Genomic DNA, 24,746 nt, shown 5'->3' with positions numbered 1-24,746 from the left:
AACGGATCCAAATGTTGTGAATTCCTCACCTCCCCCACTACCAACTTGTGAAGGCTGCACGAAGTACACCCCCTCTTCGAACTACAACATTGCGACCTTGTGTGTCTTGGAACAAGATAAAGAAAGTGAAGCGGGGGTCAGGTCAGATGCAATGTAATGGTCAGAAATATCAAATGAAAGCTATATCTCTGCAGCCTAATCAAAGGCTGCGTCCACAGCAACTCTCACAGCATTTTGCTCAACTTTGCAATCCATTATTTTGAAAGGTGTTTCCGTCACGTGAGCGTGACGTCGCTGTCGGGGTAATTTAAATGTTATTTCTCAGCTTCAATTAGTTACAAAAGACTTGGAGAGACTGCAGAGAGAGAGAGAAGGAAGGAGAGACTGCAGAGATCCTGAACTGAAGCACAGCACCAGAAACCCTTACAAGTAAGTCAGTGATCGAGTGGATGGTTTTATATTTGATTGGAATGTCGGTCCCTTGCTGCATCTTCAAGCTTTTAAACAAAATTACAGAACCTGACCCATGAGACTGGGGATTGCACGGGTTACATTGTGGCTTTGGGGAGGTGGGGGGTGGGAACAGAGGACTTTAGGGACACAAGAGAACTCTGCAACAATTCCCAGTTCTGTATTTCCAAGGAGCGATCCCGGGGGGTTGGAGTTTGAACAATGGAATTGGATTGAATCCATGTGGGATTGGAAGTTTCAATGGGAAGGTGCCCTGGGAAAACTGGGAGACGGATGGATGGATACCCTGAGAAGGGGTCGCGGATGGTAATGCATTATCTCTCAGCCTCGTCAAGGCAGTGGGGTACTGGGGAGGGAGGGGGGCACTTACCAATCGCTGTATGAATAAGAGGGAAAGAAGTGACATGTGGAAGAGCTTTAGTCTTTTTCCGTGCTGGAGTGGGATGGCTCTGATGGGAACACTTACCCGATTGAACTGATGAACAAAGTTAGTAAGGTGCTAGAGGAGGGTGAGAAGAGAGAAATGGGTTGGTGTAGGGAGAAGGATGAGAGAGATTGAGTGCTGGACGAATGGGTATTCGGGTTCAATCGATCAAGCTGTTGGTGTTGAGATGAATGAAGGGGTGGCGGCGAGACTGCAAGCAGAGTGCTAGGACTTTGCATGGAATGGTTTGAGGTGGAGTTATGGAAGGGGGGAGTTTTGGGGGTATTAGATGGGGGGAGTTTTGGGGGTATTTCATGGAGAGTTTGGGAGTATTAGTTAGGGGGAGTTTGGGGGTATTAGGAGGTTTGGGGATAGTAGTTGGTGGATTGAGGCTATAGGTGGGGGAGTTGTGGGGGTGTTAGGTGGGGGAGTGTGGGGGTATTAGGTGGGAATGTTTTGGGGTTTTAGATGGGGAGTTTGCGGTGGTATTGGGGAGTTTAGGGATATTAGATTGGGGGTTGGGGTCTAGGAAAGGGACAGAAGATGGAGAGTTTGGATCTGGGTCTGGTTTGGTATGGAACTGAGGGGCAGTGGTTCATTTGACTCAGGTCAGCAGTCCCGATGCCTCTGCCACCAGTACCCTCCATCCGGCACCGCCGTCCAGTTGCTCTGCTACACCCGGGGAATGGAGAGGAGGGGGATGCGCAGGGAGTCCCTGCTCTGAGTCGCTGATGGATTTGTCCAAAGTCATCAACTCGTTGAGCTCCTGAGGCTTGATTTGGTGACCCTGGCCCACAGACCTTGGACCCCAGCTAGCCGGAAAGCTGCCTCCAATAACATTGCAGTTTGGGAGCAGGTTAATGCCAGCCTGCCAGTGAGGGCAATAGAGGGGAAAGGGGGCATAGAGGGGAAAGCGGGTACAGAGGAGAAAGAGAATAGCTGAGAAAGGGGATAGAGGGGAAAGGGACATAGAGGAGAAACAAATGGAAAGGAGAGACAAATAGATGAGTGAGACAAAGAAGAGGAAGAAGGCAGATAACAAGAGAGGTAATACATGGAGAGGAGGAGAAAGCAACTGGAGGGGATGGGAAACAAATCATGAAGATGGATGGAGAGTAGTGAAGATCAGTGACTTAAGTGCAGGAGTTGGCACAGGATTCGACCTAGGCCTGGGACAACATATCACAGCAAGGGCAGAGAATGGGCTGTGTCACTGAGTGTTAGAGCTCTGTAATGAACAAAGGAATGTGGAGATTGGTTTGAAATGGATGCTGCTTTCTTCATGCATTTAAGTGACCAGAAACATAAACATCTTTGATGTTTCACTCCACTGGATGAGTGAGGTGCTGCTGGTTTCAGAGGAAGATTCACAGAGAGAAGAAAATAAACATCCATCAGTAACAGATGAACTGGCCATTATTATGCCTGATGGCAGGAACTCACTGGACACTTTGGGCTGCAGCAGCTGCCTATGCAGAAACCTTGACTACACTTTCACAAATAAATAATTTAATTATGTGTAAGCCAGTTTGGGGTGTAGTTAGCTGAAGAAAAATCAAGTTTTGTTTAATGCCTCCCCTCCCCCCTCCCCTTTGCCCTCACCCCACTAAGGATTACCCTCCTGCTGGGGTAAGGCTTGCTGCCAGAAGCTAATCATTCAGTGTAGATTACACACAGTGGAGCCAAGTCCTGCCAGCACTTGTACTTTTCAGTAATGTTATTGGGTAGCAATCATCAATGGGAGCCTTCTTTTACCCCACTTTGACACCCATAGGTACACTAACCACTCTACCCCAATGTTGCCCTGACTCAGATCACTGTGCAGACCAGGGGAGCTGATATGAACCCATCTTAGCCATTTGATTGGAAATGAGAAGGGAAGTGGATGTCATGGGAAGCTGAAAGCTCTTTCAGCAGTGGGCAGTGATTCTGAGAATGCACTGTTTAAAATAATTCAGGCTTCTTGCAGAGCTGTTGCCGTGGGTTTCTCTATTCAAATGGCACTGAGGCTTGCTCATGTAACATAAAGAAAGATTTGCTTTTATATACTGCCTTTCACATCTTCAGGATCTTCTGAAGTGCTTTACAACCAAATGAAGTACTTTAGCAATGGGGCCATTGATACGAAATAGGAAATAATTGGTGTTCCTTTGTGAGTTTTCTAATGTGATATGATTGATGCTTTGCTGTAACACTGAAAAGTTTGCCTTTGTGGCTGGTGAAGTTACATTTTAAGAGGTGCAAGCTACAAAGATATAGACTTCACTTAGCAAAGGAAGACAGAAGATAATGAAAGCTTTGAATGCATGGCTTTAGTGAGTAACTGCAATAGCCTTTTTCAAAAGAATTGCAGCTTTATGTCAAATTAATCTCAAGGGCTTGTGATTAATTAAGTACTACATTTTAAACTACTTGTACATTTTCTCTCTGGCTATAATTGAACAGGTGGATGTATAAATGCTGTTTGTGAGAATGAGATTTTTGGAGGTGGTTGAGGGAGACAAGGTTTGTTTCCCCCCCACCACTGTGGAAAAAATTAAAGTTACACAGTTGACATTGGGAACTTGTTATAAAGATATAACTTTATAGCTTAAAAAAAGTGAACAGAAATCCACTGACTTCCTCTGAAATTTTACCAGATTTTTAACATCTGAAAATCCTCAAATGGAACTTGAATGTTGAATTTGTTGGTGTTTACTGCCCTGTTGGTTCATTCTTACGTTATCTTCCAAGTTCGGATAACAATGTTAGGTTTTTGCGTTTCTCGCCAGCAAATTGAAACTCCCGACTAATCGACTGCAAAAAGGGAATACAAGTTTGAGCCGGATTGAAGCAGACCTGACTAACTGGGTCATGCACAAGCTCCTTGCACCAAAATGTATGCCAACGAGCAAAATGAAGCTGTTCTGCATCCCACCACCACCCCCCCCCGCCCCACACACACAAACACATACACACACATTGAATCTGTAATTCTGAACCTTACTCTCACACAGCCACAAGCAAAAGGGCTGTCTGCTGGATTGCCTCTTAGATCATGTAGACCCCCATATACCAGGTGGAGATATTGCATCAACTACTGTGATAACTCCAAATCTTTTCTTCAAATTTTTGTTCTTTACATAGTGCATAATATAGAAACAGGACATTTGACCCAACTGGTCTGTCCTGTTGCTGGTTGTGCTCAGAGGAGTTCTGACTCTTAGATTTGTGATGGGACCCAACTTTAAGGAGCAGTGAAGATAACTGTGTTGTGTACTGGCAGTGCTTTAACATCAGTGTAATGGATGACATGTTTACTTTGAAATCTGCTTTGTTTCTTCGTCCATTATATGGCACCTGGGATACTTTACTGCTGAAAACTAGGTTTTTTTAAAGGGAAAAAAAAGCTCCGTTGCTTGGAAACTCAGTTCACTAACCATTGCCTCCCTGTAGATTGCAACAAATGGTCTGTTATCAGAATTATTTATGCCGTGGAAAAAAGTTGTAGGTCTAGGCAGCTAAGAGGGTTTGCCTCACATTTATCCTTTGTGTGTTTGAAAACAACTTCCAAAGGTGGGTGTTGTGGACAATTGATAAAGGGTTCAATGGTCAGGGGGGTTGGACGCAGACTGATGGACTTAGCAAGAAGAGTTGCCTTAGCGATTTTGATTTATTATTGTCACATGTTTTAGTACACAGTGAAAAGTATTGTTTCTTGCATACTATACAGACAAAGCATACCGTACATTGAGAAGGAAAGGAAAGGCTGCAGAATGTGGTGTTGCAATCATAGCTGGGGTGAAGAGGAAGATCAACTTAATATGAGATAGATTCATTCAAAATTCTGATGGCATCAAATCTGTAAGAGCTTGAATTAAAGCTTGTTAGAGAGTTTAAAAGAATAGAGTTTGAAAAGCTTAGAACGAGAGTAAAAGATAGAGGGTATGCTGGGCACAACTTGTTAGAAGTTGCCTCGCTCCGGTGCCATCTTGGACAAAAAAAAAGTGAGAAAGGGCCCCAGCAGCTCTGACTTGAATTCCATGTAAAACAGAACCACTAGACGGTTAACAATTCTGCACCCCATGGATGCATTTAACTTTCAATGTGTTGGATGAACTTTATCACGACACATATTTTGTCTGAATATACAATTACAACTAATTTGCCAACTCATCTCAGCAATAGGCCTCCCCACAAGATCTTATCCTTGTGATAATAAAGGAAGAAATTCTTGGTGAAAGAATGCTGCTGACATATTGGGAGTTTTTTTGGATCCAGCCAGGCCCTTGGGATAGTAGGCATTAGGCTTGACTTTGACTCGAATGTGGAAATGTCAGAATGTCTGCGGTGTATTTTTGTAAGTGTCTGGGGCTTGCGAGTGATTCATCCTATTGTCATAATACATGTCTCTGTGTTTACAAATTGGTGAGCCGTCTTGGAAGAGATTTTCCAGCTGACCCTCGGCCCCTTTTAAAGTCCTGTTCCCATCAGCGCTGGTACTTTCAGATTGCCTGTGTGCAGTTCTCTCTTCGAGTCTTTTGTTTATGTCTGCCTTGGAACGAAAGTGCTTTCTCTCATAAAGCCAGGCTTAAGGTTGAAAGGTTGGCGTTGACATCAGTGGTATGGTGGGGGCTTGATTTAAAAGAAAAGCAAAACCAAGTCTCATGGGGGAATTATTGATCCTTGCTGAGGAAAATCAAATTGCTCTTCAGAAGCACTGGAGTCAGTAAAACTTCTCGGAGAAAAGGAGCTATGAAAGCTTTCCACTTGGGAAGCATTTCTCTGATCGTAATGTTCCCCAGGTCTCTAAAGAAATTTTAAGTTTATTTATTAGTGTCACAAATAGGTTGACATTAACACTAAAGAAGTTACTGTGAAAATCCCCTCGTCGCCAAACTCTATATGGGTACACAGAGAGAACTTAGCACGGGCAATCCACCTAACTAGCACGTCTTTTGGACTGTGGAAGGAAACCTGAGCTCCTGGAGGAAACCCACACTGACATGGGGAGAATGTGCAGACTCCACACAGACAGTGACCCAAGCTGGAAGTTGAACTTGGGTCCCTGGAACTGTGAGGCAGCAGTGCTAACCATGGTGCCACCAGATTTGGAGAGTTATTGTGAGTTTTTACTGAGGGATTTACTCAAACTAAAAGATTCTAATGCTTGGTATATTACAAAATGCTGTTTCATCCTGAGTTTTAAAAAGGTGACGACCATCGCTGTTTCAAAATCTTAAACTGAGGCAGAAATGGCAGTGAATAGCTGGATAATGGCTGCAATTATTGTACTTCACACCTTGGCTTACCCCACTTTATAACTTGTATATCACTCAAGTTCAGTGAAACCCTTCAGGTAGGTAGAACTCAAGCAGATCATTTCCTCTGCTCCTTTTTCTCTTTGAAGAACAGCTTGATGGGCTATGAGTTTTGCTGTCAAGACAGCATTTATTGTCAATCCCTAATTGCCCTTGAGAAGTTGGTGGTGAGCCACCTTCTTGAACCACCACAGTCCATGTGATGTAGGCACACCCACAGTGTCGTTAAGGGAGAGAGTTCCAGTATGTTGACTCAGTGACAATGAAGTCAGGACGGTGAGTGGAACTTCGAAGTGGTGATGTTTGCTTGCATCTTGTTCTTCAGGGTGGTAGAGGTTGTCAGTTTGGGAGGTACTGTCGGAAGAGACTTATTGAGTTGTTGCAGTGCATTTTGTAGATGGTACTGGTATCACTCTTGGAGGGAGTGAACTTTCATGGAGACAAATGAGGCACCAGTCAAGAGGGCTGCTTTGTTTTGGATGGTGTTGAGCTTCCTGTATGTTATTGCAGTTGTACTCAGCCAGGCAAGTGTAGAGTATTCCACCGCACTTCTGACTTGTGCCTTGTGGGCAGGCTTTGGGAGTAAGGAGATGATTTACTTACTGTAGAATATCCAGCCTCCGAGCTGCTTTTGCAGCCACAATACTAATGTGGTTCACCTAGTTTCTGGCTAGTGGTGCCCCCAGAGTGAAGAAGTAGTAATGGAAATACCATTGAATATCAAGAGGAGATGTTTAAACTCCCTTGTTGGAGGTGGTCATTGCTTGATACTTACATACTGTGAACGTTATTTGCTCCATACCATCCAAATCTGAATGCTGTCCAGGCCTTTCTGCTTGTAGGCATAGGCTTCTCGAGTTACAAATGGGACTAAATGCTATGCATTCATCAGTGAACATGCCTTTTGTGTCATTTTAATGAATATGCAAATAATCAAAGAATCGGGGTGTACAGCAGTATGTGACGAGCAGCCAGTTAATGGTGTGTGTGAATGGTTGCAGCTACAGGGCCGTGAGTAATGGTGGTTTTTGAATTTGTAGAGTATATCATTTTGTTGAGCTATCTTGTAATGTGTGTATATATTAGTTACAGTCTTCAAACCTACTTATAGTTTCCTAATGCTGTGTGTGAGATTGGTGAGTTTCAATCAAGGAGCCAGAAACACAACATGGTGGCAGCGATATGAGTTTGAAGACAACAGGAGGAAGCCTGACAAGATTTGATGCAATACAGAGGCTGTACGTACATAAAACCCCCTGGAAGCAGAGTCCCTCTATTGATAGTACTTTAGTACTTGATTTGTGACATAGCCAGATTAGTGGTGAATGGAAGCAATGAATCAGTTCAGAGTCGAGTTGTACAGTAAGTTTTTGAATCAAACAGGAAAGCTACGGGGCCATTGTGACATCCTCAGATTTCATTCCCATGTAAAAGGCAAAAATGTGCAAGTAGAAAATCAGCACATTGGGATGAGTGTGGCAGAAGCCTGAACCACATTCAGAAAAAAGAGGAAATGGAATTTAAAAACCGGCAGTTGCATTGATGAATCTCTCCTTGGAGTAGAGAGCTTACAAATCCCCTACATGTCCAGAGCGTTTGTAAAATATAAGGAACAGCAGGAAGGTGATCACCAAATTTCCCAGCGTGAATCGGAAGGCGAAGACGTCCTATATCTGAAATTAGACTCTTTGAAACAGGGTGGAATTATGCTATAGATTTATCCGTCACAGAACCAGATAAACAAAAAGAGAAAATAAAAGAAAGCTACTGGAAATGGGGGATTGCATGGAGACCACATTTTGGACCTGTTTGAGGAGGATCAGAAGTTTCCTGCCAAGCTGTGGAACGTGCTGAAGGGTCAGCTTCATGTAAAGGTGAACTTCAGACTGACAGTCAAGAATCAATCGATCATTCAAGCACCTTGATAAGGGCAAGGACTGTGATGTTGCAGAAGCTGAGTTGTCTGAATGGATAATAGAGCTTGTTATAGCTTCAATGTTGTTTGAAGCCTTCCAAAAAGACCTTTTGGAAAAAAAAGAAAGGTCACAATATTGACATAATATGAAACGATGGCGGAAAATGGCTGGGTAACAATTCCTGCACTCATCAGGTACAGCTACCAGTGTTGATGTGGTAACCAGGATACACAAAGCAAGCAAACCATGCGGGGAGCGTAGTGCCCTGTACCCACTGCAAAGCTGCCCTGTTTTCCAAGACCTTTTTGTAAGCTGATTGAAGAGAACATTGGAGAGCCCAGTGTTGGAATTGTGGTTCCGGAGGTGTGACCGGAGATTACAATAACATGCAGTCAAACCAGCAGTACGCAGCATACTGGAGTGTGCTGGCGACCCAGATAAGTGAAGTTAGCGGGCAAACAGACCTGGTGAAGATTCAGCGTGGAGAAATCTTCAGCCGGAAAGTGAACATGCTTTTCACTCCATGAATGTGACACAGTTTGTGAATGAAGTCGAACAGTTAGAGGTTTTTGCTACTTCCTGCATCATCTGCCTGAAGAAAAGCAGCAAACTTGTGCTCCCAGCCGAAGGGGGCAAAAATGAATATCTCACCCATCAGAATCCAGAATGATGTATATTTGGGTCAGAGGAAATCAATGATAAAATCTTCAGCCCAACTGACTATGGCCTCAATAATACTGCATGGAAACCACAGGCATTTTACCTGTTTGACAATGAGTGAACCAGCAAGAACAGGGTTACCGGTGTGTACGGGACAACGTTGAGCCTACACAAAATTACCAATGCACCAATTATGGTAGAAAATACCAAAAATAATCACATCGCTCAGTCCTTGACCTACGACAGATATATCCAGACAGATAAGTTTATTTGTTAGTGTCACAAGTAGGCTTACATTAACACTGCAGTAAAGTTACTGTGAAAATCTCCTCGATTTGACCCAATAGGAAATTTCAGAGGTGATGCTGTACCACATCTCTTGACATAATGGAATCCTGTCAATCGATTCTCCTGGAATGATTACTGTGTATACAGGAGAAGCGCATGAGTGAGTTGGATGGTATGGAGTGTACAGCATTATTCATAAACTTTATCTCATGCGTGATTAAAAAGATTGCATAATGTGGCTTTGCCATTCACAAGATGTCCAAATCTCACCCTAAAGATATGCCTGCACAAGATTCCATTATTCCTAGGAGAGAAGTTAATCTCCAGATTTGACGCCAAGCACAAATGTTGGTTGGCTGTTTTGGCAGAGGGATCTCAAGAGATCACTACATTTCAAGACACCATTGGTAAGATGTTGCTTTTGGTTGATTATTAATCAGTGTATGTTGCAGCAGCAGAATTACAGAATATATCCCTAGATGTATATGCATCACTGATTATTGTATTGATTGCAAAACCGAGGAGCATGATTGAAATCTAAACTCATGAACGGCAGCAGCTTGTCATGAAGGACTTGTCTTCAACAGCAGGAAATGTCAGGTGAATGTGAGTCACCTTAACCTTTTTGGGTCTAATTTATTTGAGTGTCGGGATCCATCTTTTAGCAGGCAGACTCAATGGTGTATAACACATGCCCACGCCCGAGGGCAGAGAGGGCTTGCAGGGTTGCCTTGAATTGTTTGATTCCTTAGCATTTTACATACCTAACATTGCTGGAGCATCGTCACTGCTAAGGAAAACTATCCCTTGTGTATTGCAGGAAGACTATCAACATGTGTTCTAGTCATTTAAACAGCCATTGTCTGAAGAGATGTCTCTGATCTTCAGTTACAGGGAAAACCATTGGTAAAACAGCTGAAGATGGTTGGGCCAAGAGTGGCCTGGGGAACTTCTGCAGAAATGTCCTGGAGCTGAGACAATTGGTCTCCAACAAATGCAACCATCTTCCTTTTGTAGTGGATATGATTCCAGCAAGGGGAGCCTTTACCCTTTCAATCCCATTGACATCAATTTTACTGAGGTTCCTTGATTCCACACTCTTGTCAAATGCTTCCTTGATGTCAATGGCAGCCACTTTAACCTCACCTCTTTCAGTTTCTTTGTCCATGTTTTGAACCAAAGCCGTAATGAGATCTGGAGCCATGAGCAGACTGATGGGATGGTCATTGGCCGGATTGGTTTGGTCCAGTTTTTTTTTTGGATTGGACATACCTGGGCAATTTCCAGGTAGATGCCTGTATGTAACTGTATTAAAACAGCTTGGATAGAGGCATGTCTAATTCTGGAGCACAAGTCTTTAGCACTGTAGTGGTGATGTTGTCAAGGATCATTGCCTTTGTTTCATCCAGTATGCACAGCTGTTCCTTGCTATTATGAAGAGTGAATCAAATTGACTGAAGTCTGGCATTTTTGATGGCAGGGACCTTAACAGGAGGCTAAGGTGAATCATACACTCCTACCCTCAGATCTATTCTTGGTGCAGGACCCAAAAGCTAAGACTTGTTGTTTGACAATGTATCTGGCCATGGCCTTTAACCTTCTTTTACTTAATATTAAATAGTATTTACAGGACGGAAACAGGCCATTCAGCCTGACAGTTCCATGCCCGTCTTGATGGTCCTCCCAATTTATTTTTCTAAACCCAACAACACATTTTTCCACCCCCCCGCCATTTCTTTCTCCTTCATGTATTTGTCCCGATAATGCGCTCTTAAATGCATCTATGTTCGTCATCTGAACTATTCTTTTCGATTGTGAGTTCCAGATTATGATGACTCTCTGGGCAAAAATATTTCCTTTGAATTTGCTTTTGGCTTTCTGTTATAATCCAAATTCTGGCATTTAAATGGTGAATTATTGGATTTGCCAAATTTTTTCCAATGCTTGTAAGCATCACAAAACTTGTATGGCTACTACGAGATTGAGAGCAAAATTTAATCCAAGTGACAGCGTCCTTTGCCACCAGCCAGAGAGCTGGTGAGAGCCTTCCTTCACCTTTTTGGAGAAGGCTGGCTGAGTGAAAGGCTTAAGTGGCCAGCAACAGGCCCTTCTTAAGGGCACCTGGGACAGAGAGGTGCTAGCAGCTGTTCACTGCCATCAGGGCCATTGGGGTTTGCAGTGGAAGCCCCTGGTGACACAGCCCTAAAGACTCAGAATCAACGACGGATCCAGGCCACTGGTGAGTGAGGATGAGATGGAGGTAGTGGAGTGGAGTTCATTGCATAGTTGGGAGGGGGGGCATCGTAGTCAAGGGCAGGAGAGTGACTGTCAGTGACCCAGCCCCTTTCCCATTGCGGGCTCCTTTCTTTAGCTGCTGAGAGGCTGACAACAAGACACTCACCCCCTCCCCCAACCTCCCAAGAACTCAAGCAAACACACCACGCTTTGTTTTTCAGGCTCCCAATGTAGCAACTGTGCCACTTGCCACTGTTTGAAAACCAATGGTAACAGGATGAGACCTTTTAAGTGGGCAAGGGGCTTCCATAAGGAGCGGGTGAAAAGGCTGTCCACATGCTTTCCCACCCTAGACTCAGTCAGGGAAAAGCTAGAAAGGTGGTGGGGTCCCGAAACCCTCTGACCTGATTAAATATCCCTGACCACCCCCCCCACCAAACCTGTCTGAAGGAAAAGCATTCAATTCTGCCCTGAGTTTCTGAATCTAGATTTGAAATAAGACTCGTGAAAGTGGAGAGGGCCAATAATGTACTGCAGGTGAGATATATCTGCCATTTGCGCTGTGTGTAATCCCCATTGATACCCTTTTTCAAAAGACCAAATGATTTACAACTACCCAAATAAAAGTACCTCTGCATTTATAGTGTGAGAGCCCCCAGAGTGAGAGTTGGAATATCTTTCACAGATCTACATAGAAATGGACTTGAATGGAGTCTTCCTTTAAGATGGAGGCGAGGAGACTTTTTTTCTCCTTGGAAGGTTGTTAATTTGTGGAATTCTCTTTCTCAGAGAGCAGTGAAGGCTGGACCACTGAATATTTTTAAGGCTGAATTTGATTCTTGATTGACGAGAGTTAAAGGGTGCAGGGGTAAGGTCGTGGGGAGGTAGGAAAGTGGAGTTGAGACCACAATCAGATCATGTTCTTACTAAATGGCAGAGCAGGCTCGAAGGGCTGAATGGCCTCTGTTCCCAATTTGTATGTTTGAATGACATAGGTTCCAGTTTTGAGAAACCATTGCAACAACCTGTCTCCGAAGTAGTTTAAACAACTCATCTCAACCAGGGCAGTACTGTAATAGCTGACACCTTCATTTAACCCAGTGTTGCTCATTAAAAGGCACTGACTAGCCATAGTAATTGCTATGCTGACATTTAAGCAAATAGATTAATTTTGTTCCCTTACAATCTTACAGTCCTGGAAGTATACTGCACATGTGTATATTTATTTAGCAAACGTTTACTACCATGGTAACCAAGGTAACAAAGCACTCATGACAATCAGAAAACACTCACACACTCCACTTTGTCTCCCTGCTTCATCAACAAACACACAAAAAGGTTAAAAGTGCACATACAAAAGTGGTGTGATTATAATCATTTGAGGTCACATACCCAACAACATAGTCTTTCTTTAATTTACTGGTCAGAAATGGTGAAAATTGCAGCTGTGAGGATTTGAATCACACTTTTGGTGTCTGATTTGCCTTTCAGTTGTCGAGAAAAGTGTTAAAATGACAGGCAGACGGATGTCTTTTGTTGAAATCTTTTTATTGTTGTACAAAGCGGCTAGAAAATGGGTTTTGTCCTTGTATGTTTCCACGACAATCCCCCACCTCCTCCTTGTACCAAGAGACAGCGATGCGTAACAGAAACTGGAGTTGCTCTGACATTAGGTAGTTCGTACCCCCAGAGTTGGGTATCGGTGGTCTGGGACTCAGTGTTTAATGATTTGTTTTAAAAGTTCTTCTGGGGCTCGAGCTCCTTACTATTTAATGTATGTTTTTTTCATTTGGAGGTGTAGTGGAGGAGAATGCAGATATTAAAAGTTGCTGGATTGCATTCAGTGCAGGAATGATAAAATATCACTAGGCGCAAGGGTGAAGCCAGCCGAGTCAGTTATTTCCCAGAACAAGCCACGTTACAAAGTCACGGTCAACAAAGTGGGAGCAGCCACATCAGGTGGTGTCAGTCTCAGGTTGCGCTTTAGCCAATGGGGTCTTTTGTTCATTCTTGAAGCTGTTTAACTTGTTTCAGGTGTGCTTTTGTAGAGGTCAGCTCTCTGAACTCTGAAGAATGGCGAGAGCCAAAGGTTGTATTCCCTGGAATTCAGTAGGTTAAAGGGTGCATTGATCAAAGTTTGTAGGATATTTCGGGGAACAGATGGAGAGTGGATAGAGAAAAAGCTACTTCTGTTAGTTAGTGAATCTAGCCTCAACATTACAGACAGCAGTCAGGAACACTTCTACCTGCAAAGAATGATAGAAGTTCGGAACTCACTGTGGAAATGCCCGACCAGTTCTTAACTATAAATCCGAGGCTGATAGATTTTTGTTAGCCCCAGGTTTAAGGGGATATGGGGCAAAAACAGATATATGGAGTTAGGTTGTAGATCAACCATGGCCTCACTGCATGATGTATCAGGCTTTTAGGTGAAATGGCCTGTTCCCGTGTTGCTGTCGCTTTTAGTACCAAAGAAACTTTAGCCTGAATTTTCGCTCTTAACATCAGGTGTTCAGAGTTGGGGGAGCTCTAGAGTTCCTGTAACCCGATGTTCATAAAAGTGGCCCTGAGCTTCTGATTTTTGGTCCGGGGTGCATTGGAGTTGGAGGTGGTGCTATAATAGGAATTGTGATGGACGACAATGGAATTAGTGTGGAGTCGGAGATGTGTAGGGCCACCCACATGGATATAAAGAGTGCTCGTTCAGCAAGTCTCATTTATGGGGTTGTGGCTGCATGGTACAGTCCCTGCACCTCAGCAGAGACATCACATCGATGTCAGGTGAGTGGGAGCTCTGTAAATGCTGCCCAACTGTTAGCTGACCCTGGAATGGATGGCCTACCGTGGGCTTTCTCCAGAAAAAAGTAGTGTTTGCTGCCTATTCACAGAGTGGAAAGGTGACACTGTGGGTTAGCACTGCTGTCTCACAGCATCAGGGACCGGGGTTTGATTCCAACCTTTGGTGACTGTCTGTGTGGGGTGGAGTTTGCATGTTCTCCCCCGTGTCTGCGTGTGTTTCTCCTGGGTGCTCTGTTTTCCTCCCACATTCCAAAGATGTGCTAGTTAGCTGGATTGGCTATGCTAAATTGCCCCTTAGTGTCCCAAGGTGTGTAAGTTAAGAGGATTAATGGGGTAAATACATGAGGTTCAGGGAATAGGGCAGGGATGGACATGGGAAAGAAGCTGTGTTGGTGAGCTGGTGCAGACTTATTGGGTGAAATGGTTGACTGCACTTCAGGATGATTCTGTGACTACACTGAAGCACTTAGAGTGACTTCACAAGACACATAGAGATGGCATCACCTTAGCGCCTCTACCCAGTAAATGTAGTTAGCTGCAATGCCTCAGTGGATGTATGATAAACAATGTCATGGTCCTTAACCCATCCACTTGCCCTCTGGCCAAACCCTCACTGCCTAATTCTCTGGACATACCTCATTCCGGGACCCATTGGACCTTCTTCTTGGGATTGGATCCTGGGACTATGGTCAGCACAGATTCGATGGGCCGAATGATCTCCTGTACTGTAGGGATTATGTGACTCTTGGTTACAGTCCCAACCATGTCCACTGTTGAACGCTTTGAGTTGGAGAGTGGGACCTTCACCCCTTAGTAGGATTTCTTCTGCAGTGAGGGGTGGAGGTCCCACTCTTCACCAATTCAGCCGGCCTGGAGCGTGTTGCGCCTGTGAGGCATGCTTGCATGGCGCAAGTCGGCTTCCCAAGTGGGGAGGTGGTGGGAGGGTAAGCTGACTGTGATGTGTCCTTTGTTGATATCAATGAATTTCTCTCCTCATCTTGTCTGATCCAATAGTGATGAGATTGTGGGGCTCTATAACTGCAAGCCTGGTGATCAGTAGCTGTAGCTCCATCTCCCCCCTGCCTGCTATTCCTTCAATCACTGCTCTTGGCTGGTCTCAGGGGGCTTTCTCACCAGCTACCAAACCGCCCAAAGCAGTGGCTGAAGTGGGAAGTTCACCACCCCGCTCTCAACCCCCTGAGGAACCTTACCCTTGTCATATAGCAATGTCGCAGTCTGTGGCCACAGTGGCTACTTATTCTTGGAGTGAGCCCTCTTGTTAATGTTGAAGCAACTCTCCGGGTGGACTGAGTGCTGGGAGCACCCACTTTCTGCCTTCATTTTGAAGTATCGTTTTCAACAATCAGTTACTGAGTTCAGTAAATTGTCAGTGACTTTGGTTATTACTCTCATTAATATTTAGGTAGTATCTTCCTTGCTGTTATTATTGCTAGGAAATTTCGTTTATGAGTGAGACTAAGGTAAAACCCAAGACATTATCTCCTGAGGCATGTTTAAATTGCTTTTACAGCCCATTAATAATGCCGGTTGACAAGTATGTTGGGTGTTGGCAGCACTAGCACATATAAAAGTAGCTTCAAAATCTGAATCTGGAATCATGCTTTAATTAGCTTCGAAGTTTAACAGCTTCTTTCATCAGTTTTTTTGTTGTACCGTGTCCATTGCATTGCTGGTCACTGACTCTCTTTTATTGTGTGGATATGCTTCATAGAATCATTTTGGAGAAAATGGTCCTTAATTGAAAATACTTTTTGTTACTAAAGGAGCCTCGTATTTCTCTAGGCACATGAGTTTGTTAATGCGTGTACTTGTTTGTTAATATAAGGTCCCTGAGAAGTAAATAAATGGGTCATGTGGCATTGGTGGTTGTGATGCGTGCAAGGATGTAGACTTACACAGGGTGCCTAATGTTCTTGCACTGGCCCTGCTGTGTGCATTGTGGGCTGAAGATAGGATTAAGTTCATCAGCAGTGCCCACTCTAGGGCCAGAATTTTACCGCTTCACCCACCCTAGAATTGGGGTGGGTGAAGCTCTCAGAATGGCATTCTCCATTGGCCTTGGATGGGATCTTAAATGGCTGTTGGTTCAGTGTGAGTCACAACCATTTGGGTGAAGTGTTGTTTCAGCCTTTTCCCCATTCCTTTCATTTTTGTGAATTGCAGTAGCTCTTACCTGCCCAGGTAGCTGCTGCACAGTCGGGCACTCCTCAGTAACTAATATCGCATAGGTCTTCCAGCCAAAACAAAGGCTCACGTTTCATGACTTCAAGCCATCCCTAAGTGCTTTACGGTCAATTAAATGGAAATGCAGTAACTGATTTGCAGCATAGCAAGCTCCAATATGCCACAAGGAGCTAATAATTGAATAAACTGTCTTTGTAATGTTGATTGAAAGATAAATATTGGCCAAGACTCCAAGGACGACTCTTTTAATCTTTGAAATAGTACCATTTGGGATTTTTATACCCACTCGAGAGGGCAGATGGGGCCTTGCTTTAACATTTCATCCAAAAGGTGTCATCTCCGAAGGTGCAGCGTTCCCTCAGTTCTGCACTGGCATGTTAGCCTTGATGTCTGTGGTCCCTGGAGTGAGACTCAAATCAGCAGTCTTGTGACTTGGATGAGAGGGCTGGCAGAAACCAAGCTATGGCTGACGCATGACTCGTGTTGGATAGGATATAGCTAAAGCTAAGCACAGTCTGGTGTTTTTCTTATCAAAAGACTCCAATATATCTTTCCAAAGTCCTTCAATGGGAGGGTGCTGTAGCATGTGGAGGAATAGAGATCCACGGGTCCAAATGTGTAATTTTGTGAAAGGATGCCCATAGTCAGATAAAATCTTAAAAGACCAATAACATTTTAGACCGTAAAGTACATGATGAAAGGATACATCTGTGCCTAGTTAGGCCACAGAGCACAATCTGAGTGTTTAGATAACCCCATTATAGAAGAGAAACGAAGGGCAGAAATCTCCGATCTTATCCATTCCCACCCTCCCCCTCTTCCCCCAACAGGAATGGAGAATTTGGCTGTCAACCAAAACTCCATTCACTGCAGCGGCACCAGAGAATCTGGCCTAGTGGTGTTATCACTAGAATGTTAATTGGAGTGTAATTGCATTGGGTGTAGAGGCAAAAGGAAAATTGAGATGAGCATTGGAAACAAAGGAATTTGCAGGGCTATGTGGAGAGGGTAGGGAGTGGAATTAGTTTTGAATTTAATGGAGGCGATGGGGGGCTCGCTCACTGTTTGGAAAGGAAGCGAGAGTCCACCATTGCCACCTTTTGAGGGAAAGTCCACCCTGTTAAGTGTCAGTCAGGTACTTAGCTAGACATTAGAATCTTTACAGTGCAGAAGGAGGCCATTCGGCCTATCAAGTCTGCACCAACCACAATGCCTCCTAGGTTCTATTCCCATAACCCACATACATACCCTGTTAATCCCCTGACACGAAGGTCAACTTAGGATGGCCAGTCAACCTAACCTGCACATCTTTGGACTGTGCGAGGAAACCCACACAGACACGGGGAGAATGTGTAAATTCCATACAGGCAGTGACCCAAGGCTGGAATTGAACCTGTGTCCCTGGTGCAGTGAGGCAGCAGTGCTAATCACTGTGCCACTATGGCACCCTAATCTTCTCCGGGATTTGTGGTTGAAGACACGCTCACTGAGAACTGCCAGCCATTCGCAGGCCAGCTGTTTTTTTTCCTGTACTCTGCAGTACTACCAGGGAAGCTGCTGCGTGTCGGACAGCCACCCAGGGCCTCGGACTGAGGAGGGACCCAGGCACAAGTGAGTGATGGTGGGAATATAGTCGTGGAATGGAAGGTATGGGGAAGGGATTGGCAACAGGGTGTCGCTCTCAATGGGAACCCTCTTCTCAATGCTGGGGCCCTCAATCGCTCACTGACTACATGAAAACAAGGGACCTGCGCCGCACTGCTAGCGAATACAAGCTTTCCTTATGGCGAATCTTCTGCCTGCTGCTGGGATGAGGCCCTTAATTGGGCATTAATTACCTCTTTTTATAGGCCTTCCTGGCGCAGACTTAATCAGGGCAGAGACAGGAAGATGGCAGGGTTCTGATCTGCCATTCTCCTACCTGATTAAATGCCCCCCCGCCACTAACTCGCCACATGGGATGGCATTAAATCCTGCCCAATAAAACTGATAACCCCCTTTTTCCTTGTACAGTTCTATATCTTCATTTGAGCAAAGAAGGAACTTGGAAACTTTACACACCAGTACAGTTTTTTAGTCTACTATACCCATAGTGTAGCTAGCACACCTTGTCACATCACTTTATTAGAAATCAGGCCTCCCCATTAACTTCCTTATTTATTACTAATGGTCGATCGTAGTATTCACGTAGATCTGAGGCAGATAATCACAACCTACCTTTCGCACTGTTAGTTCTGCTAACTTGTAATAAGTTTATCGTAATATTTGGTGTGCTGAATCTCCTCATTGAAGTATTTTTTGAAAAATTGTCAGTGGAATAATACACCTCACTAACTTGGCTGGAAAGGTTACACAGCTGCATCAGGTACTGACTTCCAATGAAGTTACTGTGAAGATCCCCAAGTCGCCACACTCCAGTACCTGTTCGGGTACACTGAGGGAGAATTTATCATGGCCGACGCACCTAACCAGCATGTCTTTCAGACTGTAGAAGGAAACCAGAGCACCCGGAGGAAACCCATGCAGACACGGAGAGAATGTGCAAACTTCACACAGACAGTGACCCAAGCTGGGAATTGAACCTGGGTCCCTGGTGCTGTGAGGTAGCAGGGCTAACCACTGTGCCACTGTGCTGCCCTACTTTGCGCATACGTTGAGGGAATTCAAGAGTTGATCTAGAGAGCGGTCATGTTTTTCTTCAACTAGGAATATACCAAATCTTGCTGTCAGATCATCTCAATCCAAATAACATCGAGCGTGAACAGCCATTTATTGAGGAGCATTGGCCTGAGAACCTCAGTTGATTGATTATAATTTTGTAGATAGATGTTTGGACACGAGCTGCCACTTTGACCTATCCCGAGTTAATGACACCAAGCGAGAGGAACTGCAGGTTTTTTTCTCTTGGCTGAGTCCAATTATCCATTATTCCCTGTTGTCTGGCTTTTGATGCTCAGTACATCACTTTCGGCAATTCACCACTAAATGTCTCCCTGGGGAGACAGCAGGATGCTTTTGAAATCCGTGCACTTTGCTTAATGTATGGTCTGTTTTATTTTACTTGATTTGTTCAGTGAATGATTAACCAGGACCTGCAGTTGAAACCGCGAATTAAGCTTTATTAAAATTGTTCTCATTACCAATGCAGGCTGCAACTTGCAATGACTGTTTGTTTGTTTAGGTCTGAAATTGCCCCTTCCTGTGCATGACTACTGAGGCCTTGCTTTGTGGGGTGTAGCATTGCTGTGAATCTGGCTTCTCTCTTGATGTCTAAATTAAATGCACGAATGCCCAGCGTGAGGGAACCAATGGGTGGATTGACTATCCAGAGGAGTTGGAATCAACACGATCCCAATGCACCAGTTTTCCTAGTTTTTTAAAATTCAATCATGGGATATGCATTTATTGCCCATCCCTAGTTGGCTTTGACCTGAGTGGCTTGCAAGGGCATTTTAGAGGGCAGTTGAGAATCATCCACATGGTTGCAGCTCTGGAGTCACATGTAGGCCAGACCAGGTAAAGATGGCAGATTTCCTTCCCTAACCAGGTAGGTTTTTCCTGATAATCGACAATGGTTTCATGGTCATCAGTAAATTCTTAATTCCAGATTTTTTTTATTGAATTCAAATTCCACCATCTGCATGGTGGGGGATTCGAACCCGGGTCCCCAGGGCATTCACTGAGTTCCTGGATTAATAGTCTGGAGATAATACCACTAGGCCAATGCCTTCCCAAAGTACTCAGAGTCTCCAATCTTCAAGGATATCCTTGAAGTCCCCTGGAATTGAAAATGAATCTTCCAGACATTGTTGCAAGCAACCTGGGAGAATGGGAAGGGGGAATCATTGGTGCATTAAAATAAATTGTGTTGTTAGTTTTCAATTTTCTTTTAGCATTTTGCTTGTTAGATTATGAATATATCAGATTAGGAACAGAAGAATGCTTGACTGGGTGGGGCAATTGGAAGCAGGGGTCACTAAATGAAACCTCCAGTATTACACCCAACGAGAGGTACTAACACTGAACACCTCACTTGTTGCCCTATGTAGTCCCATGTGGAATGGAAATTTATCAATATTATTCTGGATAGTTCAGTCATTTTGTTTTGGGTTCAGACTGGAGAGGATTGCATGCCTTCTTGTCTCATCCGCAGACTTATTTCTATTTCTCTGTCGTACTTCAAAAAAATAACACCCTGGAATTTCTTCAGGGATTTTCCCATTGTAACCTCGGCAGAAAACCCTGGCACAGCTTTCCACTGCACTTGAGACAGGCGGCTGGGATCTTCCATTCAGGGACCCTTCATGCACGGTACCCACTTATCATAGTGATATGGCTGTGAACCTCATACTGGGAGGCAAGGTGGTACAGTGATAAGTACAGCTCCTCACAGCCTCAAGGCCCCGGATTCAATTCTGGCCTTGGGTTACTGTCTGTATGGAGTTTGCATTTTCTCCCCATGACTGTGTGCGTTTCCTCCGGGTGCTCCAGTTTCTTCCCACAGTCCAAAGATGTGTGGGTTAGGTTGATTGCCATGCTAAATTGACTCTTCTGTGAGGGGGATTAGCAGGGTAATGGTGTGGGGTTATGGGAGTAGATACTAGGTGGGATTGTGGTCAGTACAGACTCAATGGGCTGAATGTCCTCTTTCTATACTATAGGGATTCTATGAAACCTTGTACTATGTTGAATTGTGCTGTAATGGGGAGTTACTTGGCTGGTTCTGATTTTGCCCAGTGTCTTTGCATATCCCATCCTGTTTGCACTTTGACATGGTGCACTTTTGCCTCTGGCAGTGTGTTTGATCTTTTAAAATAGTTTTTGCAGACGTACTGCCTTCTGGATACAGAGTAGTGTAAAATGCCCCTTACCCTGGTACTTAATGGTGAATGCTTGCTTTTCCATCTTTTATCTAATCATGTCTGGGTGCTTATTTTTCCCTGAGTCATTAACTTGAAATATGCCCCCAAGGGGCAGTTACTGTTTTTGTGCTCATTTAATTTTGACCTCTTTAAATTTGCCATCCGCATGGAGGGAAGAAGCAGCCTTAAAAGGAGATTAAAATAACAGTGGTCCTCCCACTAAAATCTTGTGCCATTGCTCAAGGCTGGTGTGGTACGATTAACTCTTCTGAAATCGAACTTTGAGCAGATATGAAAGGGTTGACTGTCATTTTGTCCTGTTGATTCTGAAGTTAATTAAAAGTGACTATTGTAATATAATTGACTGTGTGCTTGAATATACTCCTGACAGTCTCCAGATTAGAGAACTCCTTTGAGCGTGAAATGGTTTTCATCTGTATCAAGGTTTCCCTGGTGCTGGTTTCCAGACACTCAAAATTAACTGTGCTGGCAGTGGCCTTACGGTTAAAAGTAGCTTTTCCAGCTTGGCGCTGTCACATTGTATCTCAGAGAGAGAGACAGAAAGTTGAAATATCTATTCTTTGCAGCCCCCGAGGCCTGCAGTTGAGAAATAAAAAGGGCCTGAGTTGGGGGCATATTAAAGACAAAGCAACTCTAAAGCTTTTTGCATTTCCATGAGGCTTACTGAGCTGAATTGTGTGCAGGGTTTGCGGGAGGGAGGGCTTGGGAAGGTGGTGGTAGAATTATGGAATATTGAAAGCTTTCCTAAGCTAACTGCATATCTATGCAAAACTCATAACTGATTGAAGGATCTACGCTGAGAAAGCCTCCCAAAAAGGAAAGTTTTTTTTTGTATGTGTCATTTATATCTTCAAGTTGAAAAGTTTAAGAAAGGTTCAGGGTTGAAATTGGTCTACGCTAATTTTCTGTTTCATGGAAATAATGGAAGAGGAACATTTAAGATAGATTGATGTTTACTGGGATCCCAGTTTGAACTATGACGCAGATCAATGACACCACCCACCCGTGTGTCCACCCGCCTGCCTCTGCTGAGCTGTGCTTTGCTTTGTACCTCTGAGTAGGTAGCTTCTTAAGATCTATTCAGCGGAGACTTGCTGAGCTTTTTGAGCTAATCCTTGAAAAAATAACATTTGAAACATGACTGCTTCGCTAATTGAAGTTTTTAATCAAAAATCATAAATACCTCCTTAACTTCAAATGCTCTCCTCAGCATGGTGATCACCCGACTTCCTTACTTTGTTGCATCTTGCCAGAGGCTCTATTTTAAGAGGTTGATTCAATTTACTGATTTACGAGAATGGTGATGTGATTGACCCAGTTAAAATGACCTTATTTGTCTCATTTCAAATTAGAGTCTTGTCTTGGACTGGTGCAGATTTTACTTCACAAAATGGTTCAAAAGGAACTTTATTTCAAAGATTGGAGCGTTTACCAATCTTTCAATTGCAATATTTTCTGTGTCATGTTTGTCCTGTATGATTTTTACAAAAATCATTTAGAAAAGAATTTTGCTGGTCCTGTTTCCGTTTTGTATTTTGTAAACCATTGCCCCGCAGTGGTGTCTTACAGTGCAGCACTCAGTTTGTGGGATTCTTTATGTGAACGCACAAAGGTGAACTGCACATACTGACGTAGAACTAATCTCCCCAGATTTTCATTAAAAAGGAGAAAGCTCAAGTCAAACTTCAAAGGTCGCCATCCTTAAAGAACGAGCCCCATCCAAATGGTTGGCTGCGTCCTTTTCAAGAAATGTGGACAATATTGTGCTAATCCTGCCCCTTACCCCACCAAAAAAAGGTGAAGGGCTTCAATTGTAATTTTTTATTTGAATGACGAGTGAGTAGCTCTTACTGAGAGCAGGGTGTACAAATCTCAGATGAGTGCACACAGCTCATTTCCTTCTAGAAGAGTAGTGCATAAGAGTATGTTGGAAGGTGAGCGGTCGGTGGTATTAATCACGGGGAACAGCACAGGGGGTCATTCAGACTGTGCTGTTCTCTGTGATTCTGATTGTTAATGCTGAGAAAATATAGATGGGTCTTCTGATGTACAACCCAGTGAATAAAGAGAGCAAAGTGGTGTAAAGGGAAATGGTCACTGACCAACGCATTCTTTTAAAATACCTCCTTTCACCTGAATCAGATCTGCACAAATCAGTTGCAATTCAATTTTCTAATGGTTTGCAAATCCTCCTAGCATCCTTGTCATATATTCACCAAATTCTTGTTTTGCGAGTTACTGTTGGTGCCTCTTTCATTGGCTGTACATCTAAAGGTAATAGGAGGGGGTGTCAGCATTTCTGAAGTAAGTCAAAACTATTTGTCTAAATGTGTCCTTAGAATTTATGCCACTATCGGGACTAGCACTGTTTTTTAAAAAAAAATTCACTCAATCCTTAAAGTTACAAAGCCAGTGCTCAGAATGGACCAGGCAAACCCATATCCGTTCCTTGCTTGCCCCCCCCAAAAAATTCAAATTCCAATTGAATCCAATTCAAGGTCCCCATAAAACAGACAAACAAGATCCAAGCTGACATGATGAGGAATTGCATCCCACCTTGGGATTGATCTGCCACTGTTCTTAGCCAAAAGACTGAGAAGCAACTTGTCCAAAAGGCATTGATTGTCCATCCTTAGTTGCCCAGAGTTAGCAGTTTGAGAACAACTGAATGGCTCACTAGGCCACTTCAAAAGGAAGTTTCAACCACATTGGCATCAGACAACACTTATATATTCAGACCAGCTAAGACCAGTTGCTATCCTACCATAGAGAATTTTAGCAAACAAGCTTATGACAGTTCAAAGGTTTTCTGGTCACTTTTACTTATAGCCAGCTCTCCATTTCTGATTGAATGAAAATTGAATTCCAATTCTTATTTGCATTTGTGAGCTCCCATTCACTGGACCACTAGACTAGGCCTCTAGATATCTGGTCCAGTAAAATAACTGCAGCAGCACCATACCCATAATGCCTGACAGAGAATAGTTTCTGGTGAGGAGGAATAAAGATTTGATATTCTTTGTCTTTAGTCCTGAGTTGTGGAGGGCACTGATGGGGCTGCATTTAATATCCAACTCTTGCTACCTTGAGTTCATGAGGAACGAGCCACTGTGGACAATGGGTACACATTAAGGTCATACCAGTTAGGGTCAGAAGGCTTCCTTCCCAGGTTAACATTAGCCAACTAGTGAGGGGTTTTGCCAGATTTATTGAAGTAAATTTTAAAACTTGCCATCGTAATATTGGAATTGATTATTTCTGGATTACAGTCTCCCTCTGCGATTAGTACCTGATGTGAAACTTTACTGCTGTGTGTCAATGGTAGCAGAAAGTCAGCAGTGGCCTTCTGAGTCCAGCTCAAACTACATCTGATTACTTCTTTCAGTTGTGGGAACAGTCGCTGTCAATAATAGAAGCTTCTTCCAGTGTAAGCTGTGACAAACCTTTTTTTAGTTTGAATGTATATGGTGCTCCATAAGTTGCAGCATCTTGTGTATTAGCCAACCTTTCTTTTTCCTGCAAACCCCTCCAACCCCTGTCCACCCTACCATTCATCTGTAAGGTT

General features: G+C 43.7%; 1 protein-coding gene across 1 annotated transcript in view; it reads left to right on the top strand.

Moving 5' to 3' along the window:
- Positions 1–277: 277 nt before the first annotated feature.
- The window catches only part of mdka (midkine a), a 68,451-nt gene continuing 43,982 nt past the window's right edge, over positions 278–24,746 (top strand). Inside the window, exon 1 of the mRNA XM_080190492.1 lies at positions 278–429. The gene's annotated coding sequence lies outside the window, so the exon portion shown is untranslated. The remainder of the gene's footprint in view (positions 430–24,746) is intronic.

The sequence above is a fragment of the Carcharhinus amblyrhynchos genome, chromosome 6 (genome assembly GCF_965287045.1).
Source record: "Carcharhinus amblyrhynchos chromosome 6, sCarAmb.v2.hapA, whole genome shotgun sequence".
NCBI lineage: Eukaryota > Metazoa > Chordata > Chondrichthyes > Carcharhiniformes > Carcharhinidae > Carcharhinus > Carcharhinus amblyrhynchos.
This window is presented reverse-complemented; position numbering and strand designations above follow the sequence as displayed.